This window comes from Lepus europaeus, chromosome 2 (assembly GCF_033115175.1).
Source record: "Lepus europaeus isolate LE1 chromosome 2, mLepTim1.pri, whole genome shotgun sequence".
In the NCBI taxonomy this organism is placed as follows: Eukaryota; Metazoa; Chordata; class Mammalia; order Lagomorpha; family Leporidae; genus Lepus; species Lepus europaeus.
Genome location: NC_084828.1, coordinates 87,611,543 through 87,629,235, shown reverse-complemented (window position 1 = coordinate 87,629,235; position 17,693 = coordinate 87,611,543).

Sequence of the window (17,693 nt, the reverse complement as noted above, 5' to 3'; positions counted from 1 at the left end):
GTACAGTTGACATAAAATAGACTGCACTTAGTTACAATATACAACTTGATGAGCACTGATATATAGAGATAAAAATAAATTTAGAGATAGAGATCATAGTATTAATAGACCACAATTTTAATATCAATTTACATATTGACAAGGTCCCCCAGTAAATCATGTTATGTTAGTTAAACAATATTTAATATCCTGCTTTGGCCAGATACTGGACTAGATATTAAACAGAGGCAATGGACAAGAGGGACGAATTCCATATCTTTATGGGCTTCAAAGTTTTATCCAAGAGAAATAAAGCATATGTCTTTATGAATATTTATGTGAAAATGTCCATAGCAGCTTTATTAATATGAACTTGTAATACATTATTGTCTAGTAATAAGGAGTGGAATGTCTGAATCAAGTGGTAGGTTTGTTTACCAATGTTTTACAACTTAATACAGTTTTTAAAGATTTTATTTATTTATTTGAGAGGTACAATTACAGATAGTGAGAGGGAAAAACAAAGAGAGAGGTCTTCTAGCCGCTGGTTCACTCCACAAATGACTGCAATGGCCAGAGCTGTGCAGATCCAAAGCCAGGAGTCAGGAGCTTCTTCCAAGTCCCCCTCGTTGGTACAGGACCCAAGTACCTGGGCCATCTTCTACTGCTTCCCCAGGCCATAGCAGAGAGCTGGATTGGAAGAGGTGCAGCCAGGACTAGAACCAATACCCATATGGGATGCTGGTGCCACAAGCAGATTAACTCACTCTGCCTCAGCTCTGGCCCCAGAACTTACTATTTTATTTATTATTTTTGAGATAATATATTTTTACATTATAATCAAATGTTTAGTGCCCACCAAGTAGAGAGTTCAACAAATAAAAAGACCATAGCTGAGCAGAAAAATAGACAAACATAATAAACAATAATCAAATGAAAGTATGTCCAACTTCACCCATACAAAGTAATTTTTTTTTTCTTTTTTTGACAGGCAGAGTGGATAGTGAGAGAGAGAGAGACAGAGAGAAAGGTCGTCCTTTTTGCCGTTGGTTCACCCTCCAATGGCCGCTGCAGCCAGCGCATCTCGCTGATCCGAAGCCAGGAGCCAGGTGCTTCTCCTGGTCTCCCATGGGGTGCAGGGCCCAAGCACTTGGGCCATCCTCCACTGCCTTCCCGGGCCATAGCAGGGAGCTGGCCTGGAAGAGGGGCAACCGGGATAGAATCCGGCGCCTCAACCGGGACTGGAACTTGGTGTGCCGGCGCCGCAAGGCGGAGGATTAGCCTGTTAAGCCACGGCGCCGGCCACAAAGTAAATTTTAAAATAGTCACACATCATTAAAACTACAGTAGTTTATAACCCTTAATAATTTGTTTAGCTGTCAAACTCTTTTGAAACTAGTTGTACCATTTTTCATTGCTATCAGCAGCGTTTGAGAGTACCCAGTCCTATTACATCCTAACGCTTAGTATGAATCATAATTTTAGTTTCAGTCATTCTAATACATATGTGAGTACCTCATTATAATTTTCGTTTGCATTCCCCTAATGACTAATGATGCAGAAAATCTTTTCATTTGCTTACTTACCATCTGCAAATATTCCTTCCTAGTCTTATTTACTGCGAGTTCTAATATCTGTCAGTTTTTATTGACTGATTTAAAAAAGTTAGGTTTTTTTGTTTGAAAGGCAGACACAGAGATGAGGGTATGGGGGAGAGACAGGCGAGAGAGAGAGAGAGAGATTATTCATCAACTGGTTCACTTCCCAAATGCCCACAACTCCTTGGGGCTGAGCCAAGTTGAAGCCAGGAGCCAGGAACTCTACAAGTTTCCTGCATGTATGCGGCAACCCAGGTACTTGAGCAAACATCTTCTGAACCTCAGGGTACACATTAGAAGGAAGCTTGATTGGAAGAACAGGTAAGTCTTGAACACAGGCACTCTGATGTGGGATGTGGGTGTCCCAGGCGGTGGCTTAAGCTCTGCACCACAACATCTAACCCTTAATTTTTGAAAACTCACTATGGGCTGGTGCCGTGGCTCAATAGGCTAATCCTCCACCCTGTGGCGCCAGCATACTGGGTTCTAGTCCCAGTTGGGGCGCTGGATTCTGTGCCGGTTGCCCCTCTTCCAGGCCAGCTCTCTGCTGTGGCCCGGGAGTGCAGTGGAGGATGGCCCAAGTTTTTGGGCCCTGCACCCCATGGGAGACCAGCATAGGCACCTGGCTCCTGCCATCGGATCAGTGCGGTGCGCCGGCCGCAGCGCGCCTACCGCGGCAGCCATTGGAGGGTGAACCAACGGCAAGGGAAGACCTTTCTCTCTGTCTCTCTCTCTCACTGTCCACTCTGCCTGGCAAAAAAGAAAAAAAGAAAAACTCACTATCGATTGCATTTCTTGCATTTTCTGTATCCTAATAAATTTTAATTCCTGTCAGACTGAATTTTAGCTTGTTAAGTGTTTTCCATTTTCATATCCCCTAATGTCCTTGAGATTTGTTTGGAGATTCTATTAGGGTACTTGGAAAAAGTTTAACGCTTTAGTATTTTGCTTTCGTGAGTTATTAGTTGGAGCTTGAGTAATACACAGTCTAGAGCTACTGAAGAAAGAGTTTTCTCGACACCTCTACCCAGGGTCTGTTCATTTAGGAGTTTTACCCATTTGGGTTGTGAAAACAGACGCTTGCTCTGTTTAATGGGTAGCATGGTTACCTCTAGTTCTTTCAGTCAGTTCCTCCTCCTGTCTTAGATAGTTTTCTCTTAGATAGATATTACTTGTCTTTTGTGTTATTGAAAAGTCCCTTCCATAGATCTCAGTACTCTGTATCTAAGAAAATTACTTCTCTGGTTCTCTACCCTGAATTCTTAAATATCCCTTCATTTTCCCTTGACTGTCCTCTTAATCTGATATTTTGTAGCCTGTGCCTTGCCCCTCTTACTGGTCTACAGTCAGGAGACTTTCTTATTGCATAAAACTGGGACCTAAGGGTGGGGTCACAGGGATTGTTGTCATTTATCATCTGAGCTCCAGCATCTTGAAAATAGTTTATTTGTATTTCTGTCTTTTCTTTAGATTGTTTCAAGAAAAAAGTAAGTCAGATTCCCATTACTGCATCTGAGGATGACTTGATTCAGTTTTTTGATTGACGTTTCTGTTTTACATTGTGATAAAATAATATGACTTTAATTTATACTCTTTTCCTACCTTAGGGAGAAGACTGACGAAGTACATTTTTTTCATGTCTGTAAATATTTCAGTGGAATATTATTTTCAGAACATCGAAGAATAGGCCGGTGCCGCGGCTCACTAGGCTAATCCTCCGCCTTGCAGCGCCGGCACACCGGGTTCTAGTCCCGGTTGGGGCACCAGATTCTGTGCCGGTTGCCCCTCTTCCAGGCCAGCTCTCTGCTGTGGCCCGGGAGTGCAGTGGAGGATGGCCCAAGTTTTTGGGCCCTGCACCCCATGGGAGACCAGGAGAAGCACCTGGCTCCTGCCATCGGATCAGCGTGGTGCGCTGGCCGCAGCACGCCAACTGCGGTGGCCATTGGAGGGTGAACCAACGGCAAAAAGGAAGACCTTTCTCTCTGTCTCTCTCTCTCACTGTCCACTCTGCCTGTCAAAAAATAAAAAAAATAAAAATAAAAAAATAAAAGAAAGAACATCAAAGATCAGTTATTTCAAATAGATTAACATAACCAGAAGTCAATTAGCTAATTACTTATTTATATTTATAAGCAAAAATTTTATTGGACTCACCTAATATCAGTCTAGACTAAAATTATCTCAGGGTAAGAAGTTAATCTTTAATCATCCCTTATTTTTGGATACTCTACCAGAAGAAATTTTTTAACAGTCACAAAATATTCATATTCGTATCTTATCTATCTATATCTCCAAATAATCCTAGAAGAGAAAGTCAAAAATTCCAATATGACATTGTAGTTAAATAGAAAATTGTATAATAGAGATTTCTAGATATGTAACTGGGGAATTTCGTAGATTTCGTATTTCACTCTGTCAAATCATATCAGAAAAACAAAGGAAAGAAAGTAGCAGTAGACTGTAACTAATACTGAAAAAAATATGCCAAAATCTAGCATTACCCTCATTACATCAACTATGAGGGAAAAGTTCAGAAACACGAACAGAAACCTGTAAGCCTATGCTCCTTCTCTGATAGAAAACAGCATGAACAGCACCAAGAAGTCAGAAAAAGGCATTAATTTAACTTGGTTGTTGCTAGAATTCTGGCTGGTAGGCCTCACTAACTGGCTAGGAAACTACACTGCTCTTGTTGCACTAGAGATGTCTCACTTGTTGCACTAGAAATGTATTTAATAATACACAGGGCGATGGGGATTTGGGGCAAGATGGCAGAATAGGAAGGGAGCACACTGATAGTCCAGGAAGAGACATTTTAATAAAAGTGGAGATACTGCAGGTTCAGGGAAGAGTAGGGGAAGAAACAGCAGAGGAAACTCTTCTGGAACTAGTGATTTACAGTGGACCTGCGTGGAGAGCGTGGGAGCCCAAGTTCAGGACACCAACAGCAGACTCAACACACCAGCGCTGGAACGCAAGGTGAGACGAACCTCAATAGCACGAGACATCAGCGGGAAAGCAGAAAGAGGAGACTAGAGGGAACGAGGCTTGAAACTCCGTGGGGAAAAGTTCACCAGGCTAACTAGAAGAGAGAGAGGGGAAAAAAAAAAGTGACCGATACGAACACAAGTTTCTCTCTCTCCCCTCACCCCTTAAAGGCAAGCAAGACAAAGAGCAGGTGCCATTTTGGACATACGTCATAAGCAGGGCGACCTCAGGTCTGCACCGGCCCTGAGCCTAGCAGAAAAACCTGACTCTGGGGGGGGGGGGGTGAAATAACAGGAGATTAGAATCTAACTTGGCAACCCAGTGGGAGACTGCAGGAGAATTCGAGCCCACACCGAGGGCAGCAGAGATTCCCTGTGTGGTCCTTGGGAAAGAGCTTCCGATCTCTGGCTCCTGTGGGTATATCATTTGCCTGCTAACTACCTCCAATTACATTCAGCTGTGAGTTCAGCTGTGCGGAATTACTTCCCTTTTGAATAAAAAAAAAAAAAAAAGAAGAATGAAAGAAAGAGAGATTTAACATGCCTAATCTGGGAGTGTCACCTTTGACACACTCTCAACCCTGAGGAACCAAACAGAGCTCTCAGGCCACACTCATCTCAAGCCTCTAAGGCTCCACTGAAAGCAGACAGTACACTTAATATAGAGCCATAGTATAATAAGAAAAAACACCACAGTGAAGAAACCAAAAATCTCCAACATGCCAAACAACAAGTGCAAAAACCGAGGAAAAAAGAACAAGGAAGACACTATGACGCCCCCAAATGAAAAAGACACCCCAATTCAAGATTATGAAGATGATGGGATCGAAAAAATGCAAGAAGCGGATCTCAAAAAATTGGTAAGATCATTAAGAAGCTCTCAAAAACAAATTCTTGAACTACAGAAATCCTTAATGGACAAGATAGAAAATCTCTCTCATGAAAATGAAATATTAAGGAGGAATCAAAATGAAATGAAACAACTAGTAGAACAATAAACTGTGATAGTGACGAGAAACCATAATAAAATGAAGAATTCAATAGATCAAATGACAAACACATTAGAGAGCCTTAACAACAGAATGGGTGAAGCAGAAGAGAGAATATCGGACTTAGAAGACAGAGAACAGGAAAGGAAACAGGCAAACCAAAGAAAAGAAGAGGAAATTAGAAATCTAAAAAATATTGTCGGGAATCTACAGGATACTATTAAAAAACCCAACATTCGGGTTCTAGGAGTTCCTGAAGGCATGGAGAGGGAGAAAGGATTAGAAGGCCTTTTTAGTGAGATACTAGCAGAAAATTTCCCAGTTTTGGAGAAGGACAGAGGCATCTTAGTACAGGAAGCTTATAGAACCCCTAATAAACATGACCAAAAGAGATCCTCACCACGACACGTTGTAATCAAACTCACCACAGTGAAACATAAAGAAAAGATCCTAAAATGTGCAAGAGAGAAACGTCAGATTACTCTCAGAGGATCGCCAATTAGACTCACTGCAGACTTCTCATCAGAAACCCTACAAGCTAGAAGGGAATGGCGAGACATAGCCCAGGTACTAAGAGAGAAAAACTGCCAGCCCAGAATATTATATGCTGCAAAGCTCTCATTTGTGAATGAAGGTGAAATAAAGACTTTTCATAGCAAACAGAAACTGAAAGAATTTGTTTTCACTCATCCTGCCCTGCAAAAGATGCTTAAAGATGTGTTACACACAGAAACACAGAAACATGGTCACCAATATGAAAGAAGGTAAAGGAAGGAAACCTCACAGCAAAAGATCACAGGAAGCTCAATTTCTCTTTGACATAGAATTAAACTCTGATGCTCTGTTAAAGCAATGTGTTAAAGTAATCTATTATGTTCTCTTGATGTCTGTTAAATTCTAATTGTTCAAAAACAGCTGAATTTTTATTAAGAGCTATGGGTTATTTAAATATGTGCTTATTTTCAAAGAGTTGAATAATCACCTTGTAACAATGATCAAATTTGGTCTATGTTATGTCATGATTTTAAGGAATCTTATTTCAACCAGATATTTTGGATTTTGAGCCTTCTTGGCATTCTTGACAGGCATTCAAAAAATCAAAGTTCCAAACAATCTGGACTCTAAAATTTCAAGTAAATCCTGGACTTTGGTTTTTCCAGTTTGGGCCCAACTGAAAAAATTGAAGGACCTATGTCTCTCATCTTATAGAGACACCAACTAATCAGGCTATTTGGATTATAATAGAAGTACTGTCAAGATGTGATGTGGTACTAAATTTTAAGTTTCTATAATGGAAAATGCTATTAATACAAATGTTTGAGAATTAAAAAGTCTAATGATCTTGTGTTACTAGACATGATAGTTATCTTAATGAGAAAGCCCCAGAGGCCTAAAGGGTTAAATACTTGTAAAATCCTACAGGTGCTTTCAAAAATACTGTGAAGTAAGCAAGTGCCTCTTGTTGGTTGATGAGTTTATAATTTTAAGCATGGCGACTTAAAGTCTTTTGTCATCCACAGTTATATATGATCTGCTGCTCATAAAACTAAAGCGTTGTTGGTTCTGTGTTTAGCTGTCCTCCTATAGGTTCCTATGGACTTTTTCCAGCCACTTCTATTGTATTCAGTACTTTGGGATGGCTCTGTAAACAGATGAAGCCATTAATGTATTAACAGTACCAACTGAGAGAAAGTATGGTTAACTGAGGTTACTAAAAAAAAAGCAATTCAAATCAATTGGCAATCTACAAAAAGAGTTAAAGATTTTAAAAGCTATTATTAAAATTGCTATATTGGTCTATTATGCTATGTTATATGTGTGTACATATTGTATGTCCACATAGGAAAATTTTACTAAGAGTTTTATTTTAATTGGCTTAAGATAAGATTGTCCATAAATTTAATTAATCAAAGATACATTTTAATTTGTGTGACCTGAATCTCTGCATCATATGTTTTATACTTATTGGTAGAAAGAAACTAAAAACATTTTATATGGGTGTGCTTAAGTTTACTGGTTAAACAAACTACACCATATTAGATATTTAAGAGGTGTTTTCAAATTCAAGATTCTTAAAATTTCTAGAAGGCATTGGACCTTCTGGTAAATGTTTTCTTAAGTTGTTATCTAATGGTTGAAACTATTTGCTAAGTATTCATGTGATATTGCTATTGTCAGCAAGTGATTTAGGACTTGCTCCCTCATTTCTCTATTCTAAGCCCAACTTGTTCTTTCATTTCTCTACTCTCCACAAGGTAGGAAACTAATTTTGTTATAAAGGAATCTGTAGGACACACAATTTAATCTTTAGACCTTATAAAAGAGATGGCTAACATTTTTCTGTAATAGCATAGCCAAAATAAGAACTGAAATAATAATCTCATAACTAGATTTACTTTGCCAGCAGCGAAGTATACAGTAAGTAGAAAAAATCTCCCTTTCAGACCAAAGGGAAAGAAAGTTTTAAAGTGAGAATACATTTTTCCTCATGGGCATTGTCTACCTTAGAAAAACTACTACAGAACATGCCTGTGACTATAGACTTGTAGTTCAGGCCACCGAAGATTAGAGATGGGACTTGAGCACTCCCTTGTCTTGGCATCCTCTGGTCTGCTTTAACACAAACCAGGAGGAAAAGAAAGCTAGGCATCAGAAGCAATGGGGGCAGGCCTATTAATGGCTGATCTGTACAGTGATCTGCCCTCAAGGAGACCCAACAGGCCAGTCCACTGCAGTGGCTTTCAATGTGGTAAGCCTGGGCTTCAGCAGAAGTCAGCTTGTGAAGAGCCCTGGCAGCTCTGCCAAGAGTTGGATCACTGGAAATGGACCTGCCCTGGAGTCGAAGGATGCCCAGGTCAGAGCCACAGATCTTATTGGCTCCAAGCTGAAAAGCCCTTCACTCAGCCCAACTTCCAAAGTGACCACTGCAGCTGAGGGTATGGTCAAGTAGGGTCAGCAACATTGCAGGCAGAACTGTAAATTTCTTGTTAGAGATGCCCCCTGCCTTTACCTGGCCTGCTCTCCTCCCAGGCCAGCCAAGTAATGAAAGTCAACAGAGTGCCTTCCCCTAGGAGGTTCACACCTCCCTTAGGATGTACCCATGTGAAGAGATAGATAGGTCTGGGCCTCTGAATTTACAAGGCCTAAAGCCCACCAGATTATTATCAAGCCCCTTCTATCAGGTTCTATTTGCCTCTCAATCAGAAAACTTAATTGTAGCTTAGACAGCACCTTTCTTAGCTCCTCTAATAATGACTCTGTCCTTTGTTCTAGACCCTGTCTAGTGCACTTGGGCCTCATTCCTTTGTAATCATAACCTCTACTCTACCACCAATGGCTCTACTCCCAACCTGTGTGTACTGATGGTCCTCTTCCCCACTTAATGCTGTATAATTGTTCAAACCTGGTAAATGCCACTCTTAGGATCATTGGTTACTATCCTCACTCTGTCTTTTATGACCTTGTCTAAATATGATCAGAGTCGGCAAACTTGGAAGGCTTTCATAGCCTAGGCAACTCATGACGACAGCCTAGGGTGGTTACTGGTGCCATAAACTAGAGTGTCAATTTGTTGGGTCAACAACAGGAGTCACTGTGCACTTGCTCCTCATGTGGGATCTCTGTCCTTAATGTGCTGTACATTTTGATTTAATGCTATAACTAGTACTCAAACAGTATGTTTCACTTTGTGTTTCTATGTGGGTGCAAACTGTTGAAATTTTTACTTAATGTATACTAAATTGATCTTCTGTATATAAAGAGAATTGAAAGTGAATCTTGATGTGAATGGGAAGGGGAGAGGGAGTGGGAGAGGGGAGGGTTGCGGGTAGGAGGGAAGTTATGGGAGGGGGAAGCCATTGTAATCCATAAGCTGTACATTGGAAATTTATATTCATTAAATAAAAGTTTAAAAAAAATAATAATACACAGGGCATCTCATTTCCATCTGTGTCCCTTTATTATGTCATCCTTCTCTATTGAAATCTTAGAAATTTTGGCTAAACAAAGAAAGTGTACAAGGTGGTGCATGGATCTTTTGACACAGAATTCAGGGTTGTAGGAACAGAAATCCTCTAAATTGTGTCATTAATAGAAAGATTTTCAAGCTGGCACCATGGTTCAACATGCTAATCCTCTGCCTTGCGGCGCCGGCACACCGGGTTCTAGTCCCGGTCGGGGCACCGGATTCTGTCCCAGTTGCCCCTCTTCCAGGCCAGCTCTCTGCTATGGCCCGGGAATGCAGTGAAGGATGGCCCAAGTGCTTGGGCCCTGCACCCCATGGGAGACCAGGAGAAGCACCTGGCTCCTGGATTCGGATCAGCGTGGTGTGCCGGCCACAGCGCACCGGCCTTGGCGGCCATTGGAGGGTGAACCAACGGCAAAAGGAAGACCTTTCTCTCTGTCTCTCTCACTGTCCACTCTGCCTGTCAAAAAAAAAAAAAAAATTTACAAAAGCTAGTCTTGCTAAAAAAAATAATTGAAGTTCTTAAGGGCAGTTTTAAAATGTCTGCTCTTTCAGCTGGCACCGTGGCTCACTAGGCTAATCCCCCGCCATTGTGGCCACTTTGGGAGTGAACAAGCAGATGGAAAAATCTCTATCTCTGTGTCTCTCTCTGTGTGTCTCTTTGTCTTCCCTCTCTGTTTCTCATTCTACCTTTCAAATAAATAAATACAACTTTTAAAAAAATTTCTGAGGTTCTATTGCACAGTCGGGTGACTATAGAAAACATTAATGTTCAAATATTTCTCTATTAAAATAAACTAGAAGATTGAATTTCAGATGTTCTCACCATATAGAAATCTTAAATGTTTGAAGCGATAAATGTTTTTACTCTGATTGTACATTATATAATGTATACATGTTTCAAAGCATCACTTAATAACCCATAATTATATATAATTTTGTATGCCTGTTTATTTTTTAAATAAAAATTCAAAAGATCCAAAGTTTAAAAAGCAAATGGAAATGTTTCAGTAAATATGGTATATTGAATTTATGTATGGATTTTCAACTTCCAGAAATCCCACTAAAAATAAAATCCCACTGAAATACTAGGTAACTTAAGGCATAAATCTACAAAAATGGAGATAATAGCAGCATAGACATCGATAATATAATTTTGGATATTAGAAAGTAGGTGGGCCAGCGCTGTGGCTCAATAGGCTAATCCTCCGCCTGCGGTGCCGGCACACCAGGTTCTAGTCCAGGTCGGGGTGCCGGATTCTGTCCCAGTTGCCCTTCTTCCATGCCAGCTCTCTGCTGTGTCCCAGGAGTGCAGTGGAGAATGGCTCAAGTGCTTGGGTCCTGCACCCCATGGGAGACCAGGGGAGGCACCTGGCTCCTGGCTCGGACCAGCGTGGTGCGCCAGCCGCAGCAGCCGTTGGGGGTGAACCAACAGAAAAGGAAGACCTTTCTCTCTGTCTCTCTCTCTATCACTGTCCACTCTGCCTGTCAAAAAAAAAAAAAAAAAATTCTGCTCTTTCAATCTATCTCTATTTGTAAATTCTGTGGTTTTTATAATACTTAGCTCCTGTGAGACACTCTTGCTTCATTTAATAGTAAGATTAAATGAAATAGCCATGTGGAGTTCAGTACCAAAGATTATAAACAGTAAACATTTAGTAAATGTTAATTATGGATATTGTCATGATCATATAGTCATCTTTCTCATCATTATCATTTCCTTTCCTTTTGTTATATAAACATTAACAGTGAGAAATCAGAAAATATACATGACTGAAGTCAAACTTAAATTTAAAGCCTTAGTTGATAACACAGAATGCACAATTAACTGGTGGCTTGTTTTGCATATTTTCCTCAGAAACTGTTTATAATTGTGAATAATCCTAGACATTTCCCTCAAGAAGTGATAGCTAACAATGTCATAAAGAAGCTTACTAGAATTTCACCACTCTTCCTTATGAAAATGTTGTGTAAGTTGAAAATCTGACTACATTTTGACAAAGAATGTCTGCCATTCTGAAATCCAGTAGCAAATATTACAGTTCATAAACACTGGTGGCTCACTCCTTCAGTCTGGAAAAGGCAGCAATATGATAAATAAATAAATATGAGCTGGAACTATTAGAAGGAGAGATGGTATTATCATTTTCAGTAATAATTTATTTTTCTTCAAAACTCTAGAATTTTTGTTGAAAATTCTTGGGTGTAAATAATATGTTGTCTTAGAACACAATAAATCCCTAGTGTATTTAATTTTGAAACTGCAATTGCTTAACTGCAAGAAAATGTAGACTAATTTATCCAGAGATAAGGAAACATATTCTAACCATAATATCTGTGGGAAAAGCCATTAGAGATAGGATTCAAATATTTTATTATGTTCATAATTTATAAGCTGTATCATGAAAAAAATAGATTGTGAAATGGGAGAAATAGTTGCAAAACATATTGATTAACATGGACTAAGATCCTTAATAATTAGAGTTAATTTAAATTCTCAGCAATACAATTTATATTTATGTCAATGGAAATGACAAGGCTTTCTAGTTTATAATGAAAAGAATGCTCAGTTATATATAAAAATTAACAGCAATCAAAGTTATGAAAATTAAATTAAGAGTATAATTGTTAATTATAATATTAGCAAACATTTCATAATGTATAAATTAATATTCAGAAGACTATTCTGGTAGTTTAGCAGACTCATTTTGCTATTGCTATATCACCATTTATTATATTGTCCTATTACACCACATTCATATAAATTATATTACTCCATTAAACAGTCACAATATCTTTATGAGGTAAGTATTTATTTGCATAATTTTATAAAAAAAAAAAAGTAAAGAGGCACAGAGCAGTTAAAAACTGCCACCCATCTGGGAGACCCAGATCAAACTTTTGGCTCTTGGCTTCAGACTGGCTTAGCCCTGGCTCTTGAGGTCTCTTGGGAGCGAACCAGCAGATGGAAGACCTCTCTCTCTCTTGCTGTCTCTCCCTCTCCGTCTATAACCTTGACTAGCAAATAAATAAGCAAATGGTTTATTATAAAAAAATAAACTTGACAAAGAAGAATTAGTCAACAGTAAATCAGTGCTTTAATACATGTGGTCTGATCCAGATTCCATCTAGTTAATCACAGTTCTATGCTGAAAGTCAACACAAGGTTTTCTGAAAATGGACTTAGGAATAGTGTATCAAATATCCTAAGAACACATGTGCTTTAATCTCTCCATTTAATTTCCAGGTTTATATCCCAAGTACTCAAAAATATCAACTAAGATTTATGTATAGAATTGAATAATATAGCAGAATTCATTTTACAATGTGGAAACTTACTGAATGTCTAAGGATAGTTTAATAAATTCTTATACATAACTAATGAAATATTTAATTACTATATGTTTATAGAAATTGTAGTATTACAAAAAGTATTTATGAAAAATATTATGTAGAAAGGAATGTAGAAATTATGTAAGGAAGCAAGAGATTAAGAAACACAGAATTCAGAATAATTGGAATGTATTTGAATGAAAGAATTTTAAATATTCTATTTAAGTTGAACATTGAGTGCAGATTCTTTATCTCATTATGATGTATATTATATTCATTTATATTTGTCAAAGGTTTTATAAAGAAAAAATGTAGAAGCTAGTGCTGTGGCTTAGCAGGTAAAGCCACCGCCTGCAGTGCCAACATCATTATGGGTTGACGGTTCAAATACCAGCTGCTCCACTTCCGATCCAGCTCTCTGCTATGGCCTAGGAAAACAGTAGAAGATGGCCCAAGTCCTTGGGCTCCTGTACCCATGTGGGGTACCCAGAAGAAGCTCCTGGCTCCTGGCTTCAGATTGGTGCAGCTCCAGCTGTTGCAGCCAGTTGGGGAGTGAACTAACAGATGGAAGACCTCTCTCTCTCTCTCTCTCTCTCTGCTTCTCCTTCTCTCTGTATGTAACTCTGACTTTCAAGAAAATAAATAAATCTTAAAAAAATAAAAAATGTAATATAAATGGTGTATTAGTTTTACATGTCCTGTTAAAAACAGAAACAAATAGTCCAAAACTTTCATGGACTTGTTCTTGGTAGTTATAACGTAGTATTTTTTATTGTTCTATAAATCTGCTTTCTTTCCCAATTGTTTACATTGGATGTATATTTCCAATGTCTAATAATGTGAACTTGCCTGACATGAGAAACAACAAAAAATAATTTTAAAAGACACATACTTCGCCAAAAATGGTGAAGATACAAAAAACAAAGTTGCAAGGCTAGAACCTAAAAGAAAGAGAGAAAATAAAAAAGTAAGTTGAAGCTGGGAGCTGCATCTTGCAGTGACTGTTATAGACAGAAGGACAAAGGGAGAGGTTAAAGGTCTGCTAACCTTAGAGAGATTCCCCAGGAATGGGGCATTCAGGACAAACCTGAATCAGAACAACAAAGTCCCATTCATCTAAACACTCACACATGACCATGACAAGTTACTGTGGCTCCCATGCTAATCCAAAAAAGGTGAAGAAATGATTTTTGCACTGAAAAGAGTCAAATCATGAAGAAAATTGAATCTGGAACTGATATCTTATTATTTAAACCCTAATAGTGTTTGAGCTGACAGAAACTGTGAAAAATTATAGTGTTTTGTGTCTTTTTTTTTTTTTAATTTCAGCTCTCCCACAGTGCATTCTTTCCTGTTCTAGATGGATATAAGTATAGCCCAATCTTGAAATAATATCTTCAGAGTACACGTAATTGGATGCCTGTAAAAGCATTAATGACAAGGGTATTACCAATCATACTAGCGTCTGGATATTTTTTCCTACCTACTTTCCTGTATAATAAGTACAGTATTTTATCCTTGACAAAGAAGGTTTTTAAAGAATTTTAGAAACCAAAGAATATCTTTCCAAAGCACAATAGATATTCTGTATAAAGAATCCCCACTAACATTCTCCCAGCTATCTCCAATTAATTTTAGGTCCAATGAAAATTATATTTCCCCATAATGATAGGCATGGTCTTTCAACCTAAAATACATGGTTAAGGCAATACACTTTCAGAAATGCATGCACAACTAATTTAGAAAAACTAAAACTTCTATCAGATTCGTAACAGCAAAAAAAGGATGTCAAGAGGTTTCAGGAATGTCTAAATGACCAAAACTCTGGTTCATAGCCTCATGTAGGCCACAGATTTCTCAACCAGGGGAGAGGAATGGGAGGGGATGTTGCTCCCCAGGGGAAATATGACAATGTCCGGCAAAATCTTGAGCATCAAAATTGGGGGTGTGATATTAGCATCTAGAAGGTGGAGCCCAAGGATATTGCTTTACACCCTATAATGCATAATCTCCTTACAACAAAGAATCATCTGGCCAAACACATCATGAGCACTGATGTTTAACATTGCTTCAGGTTAAATTTATTACCATTTCCTACAGACTTAAGTTAAATACAAGTCTTTTTAGGAGAATTTTGCTATGATCTCTGAGTTATTTCCAAGTCTTTAGGATTCCCTGTGGAGGAACTTCCCTAGAACTTTCTTTTGTTTAAACCTTGGTCTCTGTCTTGACTGCTTGTTTTTTATGTCTCATAGGAAAAGTGATTTTTGATTATCAAAGTTGGAAAGAGCAACTGGGAGGTTTAGTTTACCTCCATCTTCTCTTATCTTTCTGATACATGTTGCCCACAGGCAGTCCTAGAGGGAGACTGACAGTTGCCCAGTAACCCAGTCACCCCAGTGACCCAGGATGAAAGATTGTTTAATAGTGGTACAGCAGGCCAGTTGACTCTAGTTTGTCTAAACCACAAATCCTAGACATCAATCAGACTTATTTATGTCCTATTTAACAATTGGTTCAAAACTCAGGTAAAGAAGTGAAGTTTAATCATTTTATCCTCTTTAATCTTCTTAATCTCCATTTTCCCAAGTCTTTTAACAGTTTTGCCTTCTCCGTATTCACTCTGAATCCTTACTGGTTTTGTTCATCATTCCATTATTTTCTGAACAATTACAGTCACTATGAGATCTTATCACTCTAACCTTCCTATAGTGCAAACTAATAGCCTTTTATTTAATAATCTTTTATGATTACTCCAACTCTATAAAACATGCAAATTCTTATATTTAAAAAATATATTTCAACCTGTGGCTGGCACTGTGGCATAACAGGTAAAGATATCGCCTGCAGAACTGTGATGCTATATAGGCATCCACTGAAGTCCTGGCTGCTCCACTTCTGATCCAGTTCTCTGCTAATGCTCCTGGAATAGCAGTGGAAGATGGCCCAAGTCCTTGGTCCCCAGGACCCACAAGGAAGTCCCGGGTGAAGCTCCTGGATCCTAGCTTTGACTTGACCCAGCCTTGGCTGTTGTGGCCATTGGGGAAATGAACCAACAAGTGGAAGATTCTCTCTCTCTCTCTCTCTCTCTCTCTCTCTCTCTCTCTCTCTCTTTCTCTCTGTCTTTCTCTCTCTCTCCTTCTGCTTCTCTTTCATTGTTGCTCTTTAAAATAGACAAATCTTAAAAAAAGCCTCAAGCTATACCTCAAATCTATACTACAATGACATTGGAAGAATCATGATTCTCTTTATATATTCTACAAATGTATGTTACCAAGGTGAAAATAGTGTAAAGTTAGACTCTTCAACAATATGATCTCACACAACTGGCTTGAGTTCCCTTTCACCCTTTTTTCTTATTTATAAACAAGCATTGGGGCTGGTGCTGTGGTGCAGTAGGTTAATCCTCTGCCTGTGACGCTGGCATCCCATATGGACACCAGTTTTAGTCTAGGCTGCTCCTCTTCCGATGAGTTCTCTGCTATGGCCTGGGAAAGCAATAGAAGATGGCCCAAGTGTTTGGGCCCCTGCACCCATGTGGGAGACGCAGGGGAGGCCCCTGGCTCCTAGCTTCAGTTCAGCGCAGCTCTGGCTGTTGTGGCCATTTGGAGAATGAACCAGCCAATGGAAAAACCTTTCTCCCTTTCCCTATCACTGGCTGTAACTCCATCTCTCAAATAAATAAATAAATTTTTTAAAATTATTAATTATTGTGAATTTTCTTTCTTTACAGGATGATTATGATAATTAAAAAATATAAATATGCTTTGTCAAGTATATGCAAAATGGAAGATGTTACTATAACAATAACGAAGTGTACATAGTTCAAGAGTCAAAGGGATCACAAACAAGACAAGTGTCTGCTAATACTAACTGACAGAATAAAAAAGGGAGAGAACGTTCTAACATGGGAAGCAGGATACACAGCAGACTCATAGAATGGCAGATGTCCTAAACAGCACTCTGGCCTCAGAATCAGCACTTAAGGCATTCAGAGCTGGCTGAAGAGCCCATGAGAGTATTTTAGGCATGGAAAGCCAAGACAGTCTGGCACAAAAAAAACCAAACAAACAAACAAACAAAAAACAACAACAACAACAAAAAAACCTAAATGAAAGATCTCTGTGAGTGAGATCCCAGTAGAAAGAATGGGCCATCAAAGGAGGTACCCTTCTCTGAAGGGAGGGGTGAACTTCCACTTTGACTATGACCTTGTCTAAATAAGACCAAAGTAAGTGAACTTAAAAGGCTTCCATAGCCTTGGCAACCCATGACAAGAGCCTAGGGAGATTACTGATGCCATAAACAAGAGTGTCGATTTGTTAAGTCAACAACAGGAGTCACTGTGCACTTGCTCCTCATGTAGGATCTCTGTCCTTAATGTGTTGTACAATGTGAATTAATGATATGACTAGTGCTCAAACAGTATTTTATACTTTATGTTCTGTGTGGGTACAAACTTGAAATCTTTACTTAATATATACTAAATTGACCTTCTGTATATAAAGAGAATTGAAAATGAATCTTGATGTGAATGGAATAGGAGAGGGTGCGGGAGTTGGGAGGGTTGAGGGTGGGAGGGAAGTTATGGGGGGAAAAAGCCATTGTAATCCATAAGCTGTACTTTGGAAATTTATATTTACTAAATAAAAGTTAAAAAAATTAAAAATGCACATGGGCAGGACACTGACTATAATTTTCAATGATTGACAAGATTCTTAATTAATTTGTAGGAAGTTGGTACTAAAAATTAATTTGAATTCTAGCATTTTATAATCGTCATAAATGCTATGTTATATTAATTTTTGTCTTTATTGTACTCAAGAAATAGTGAGATATTTCA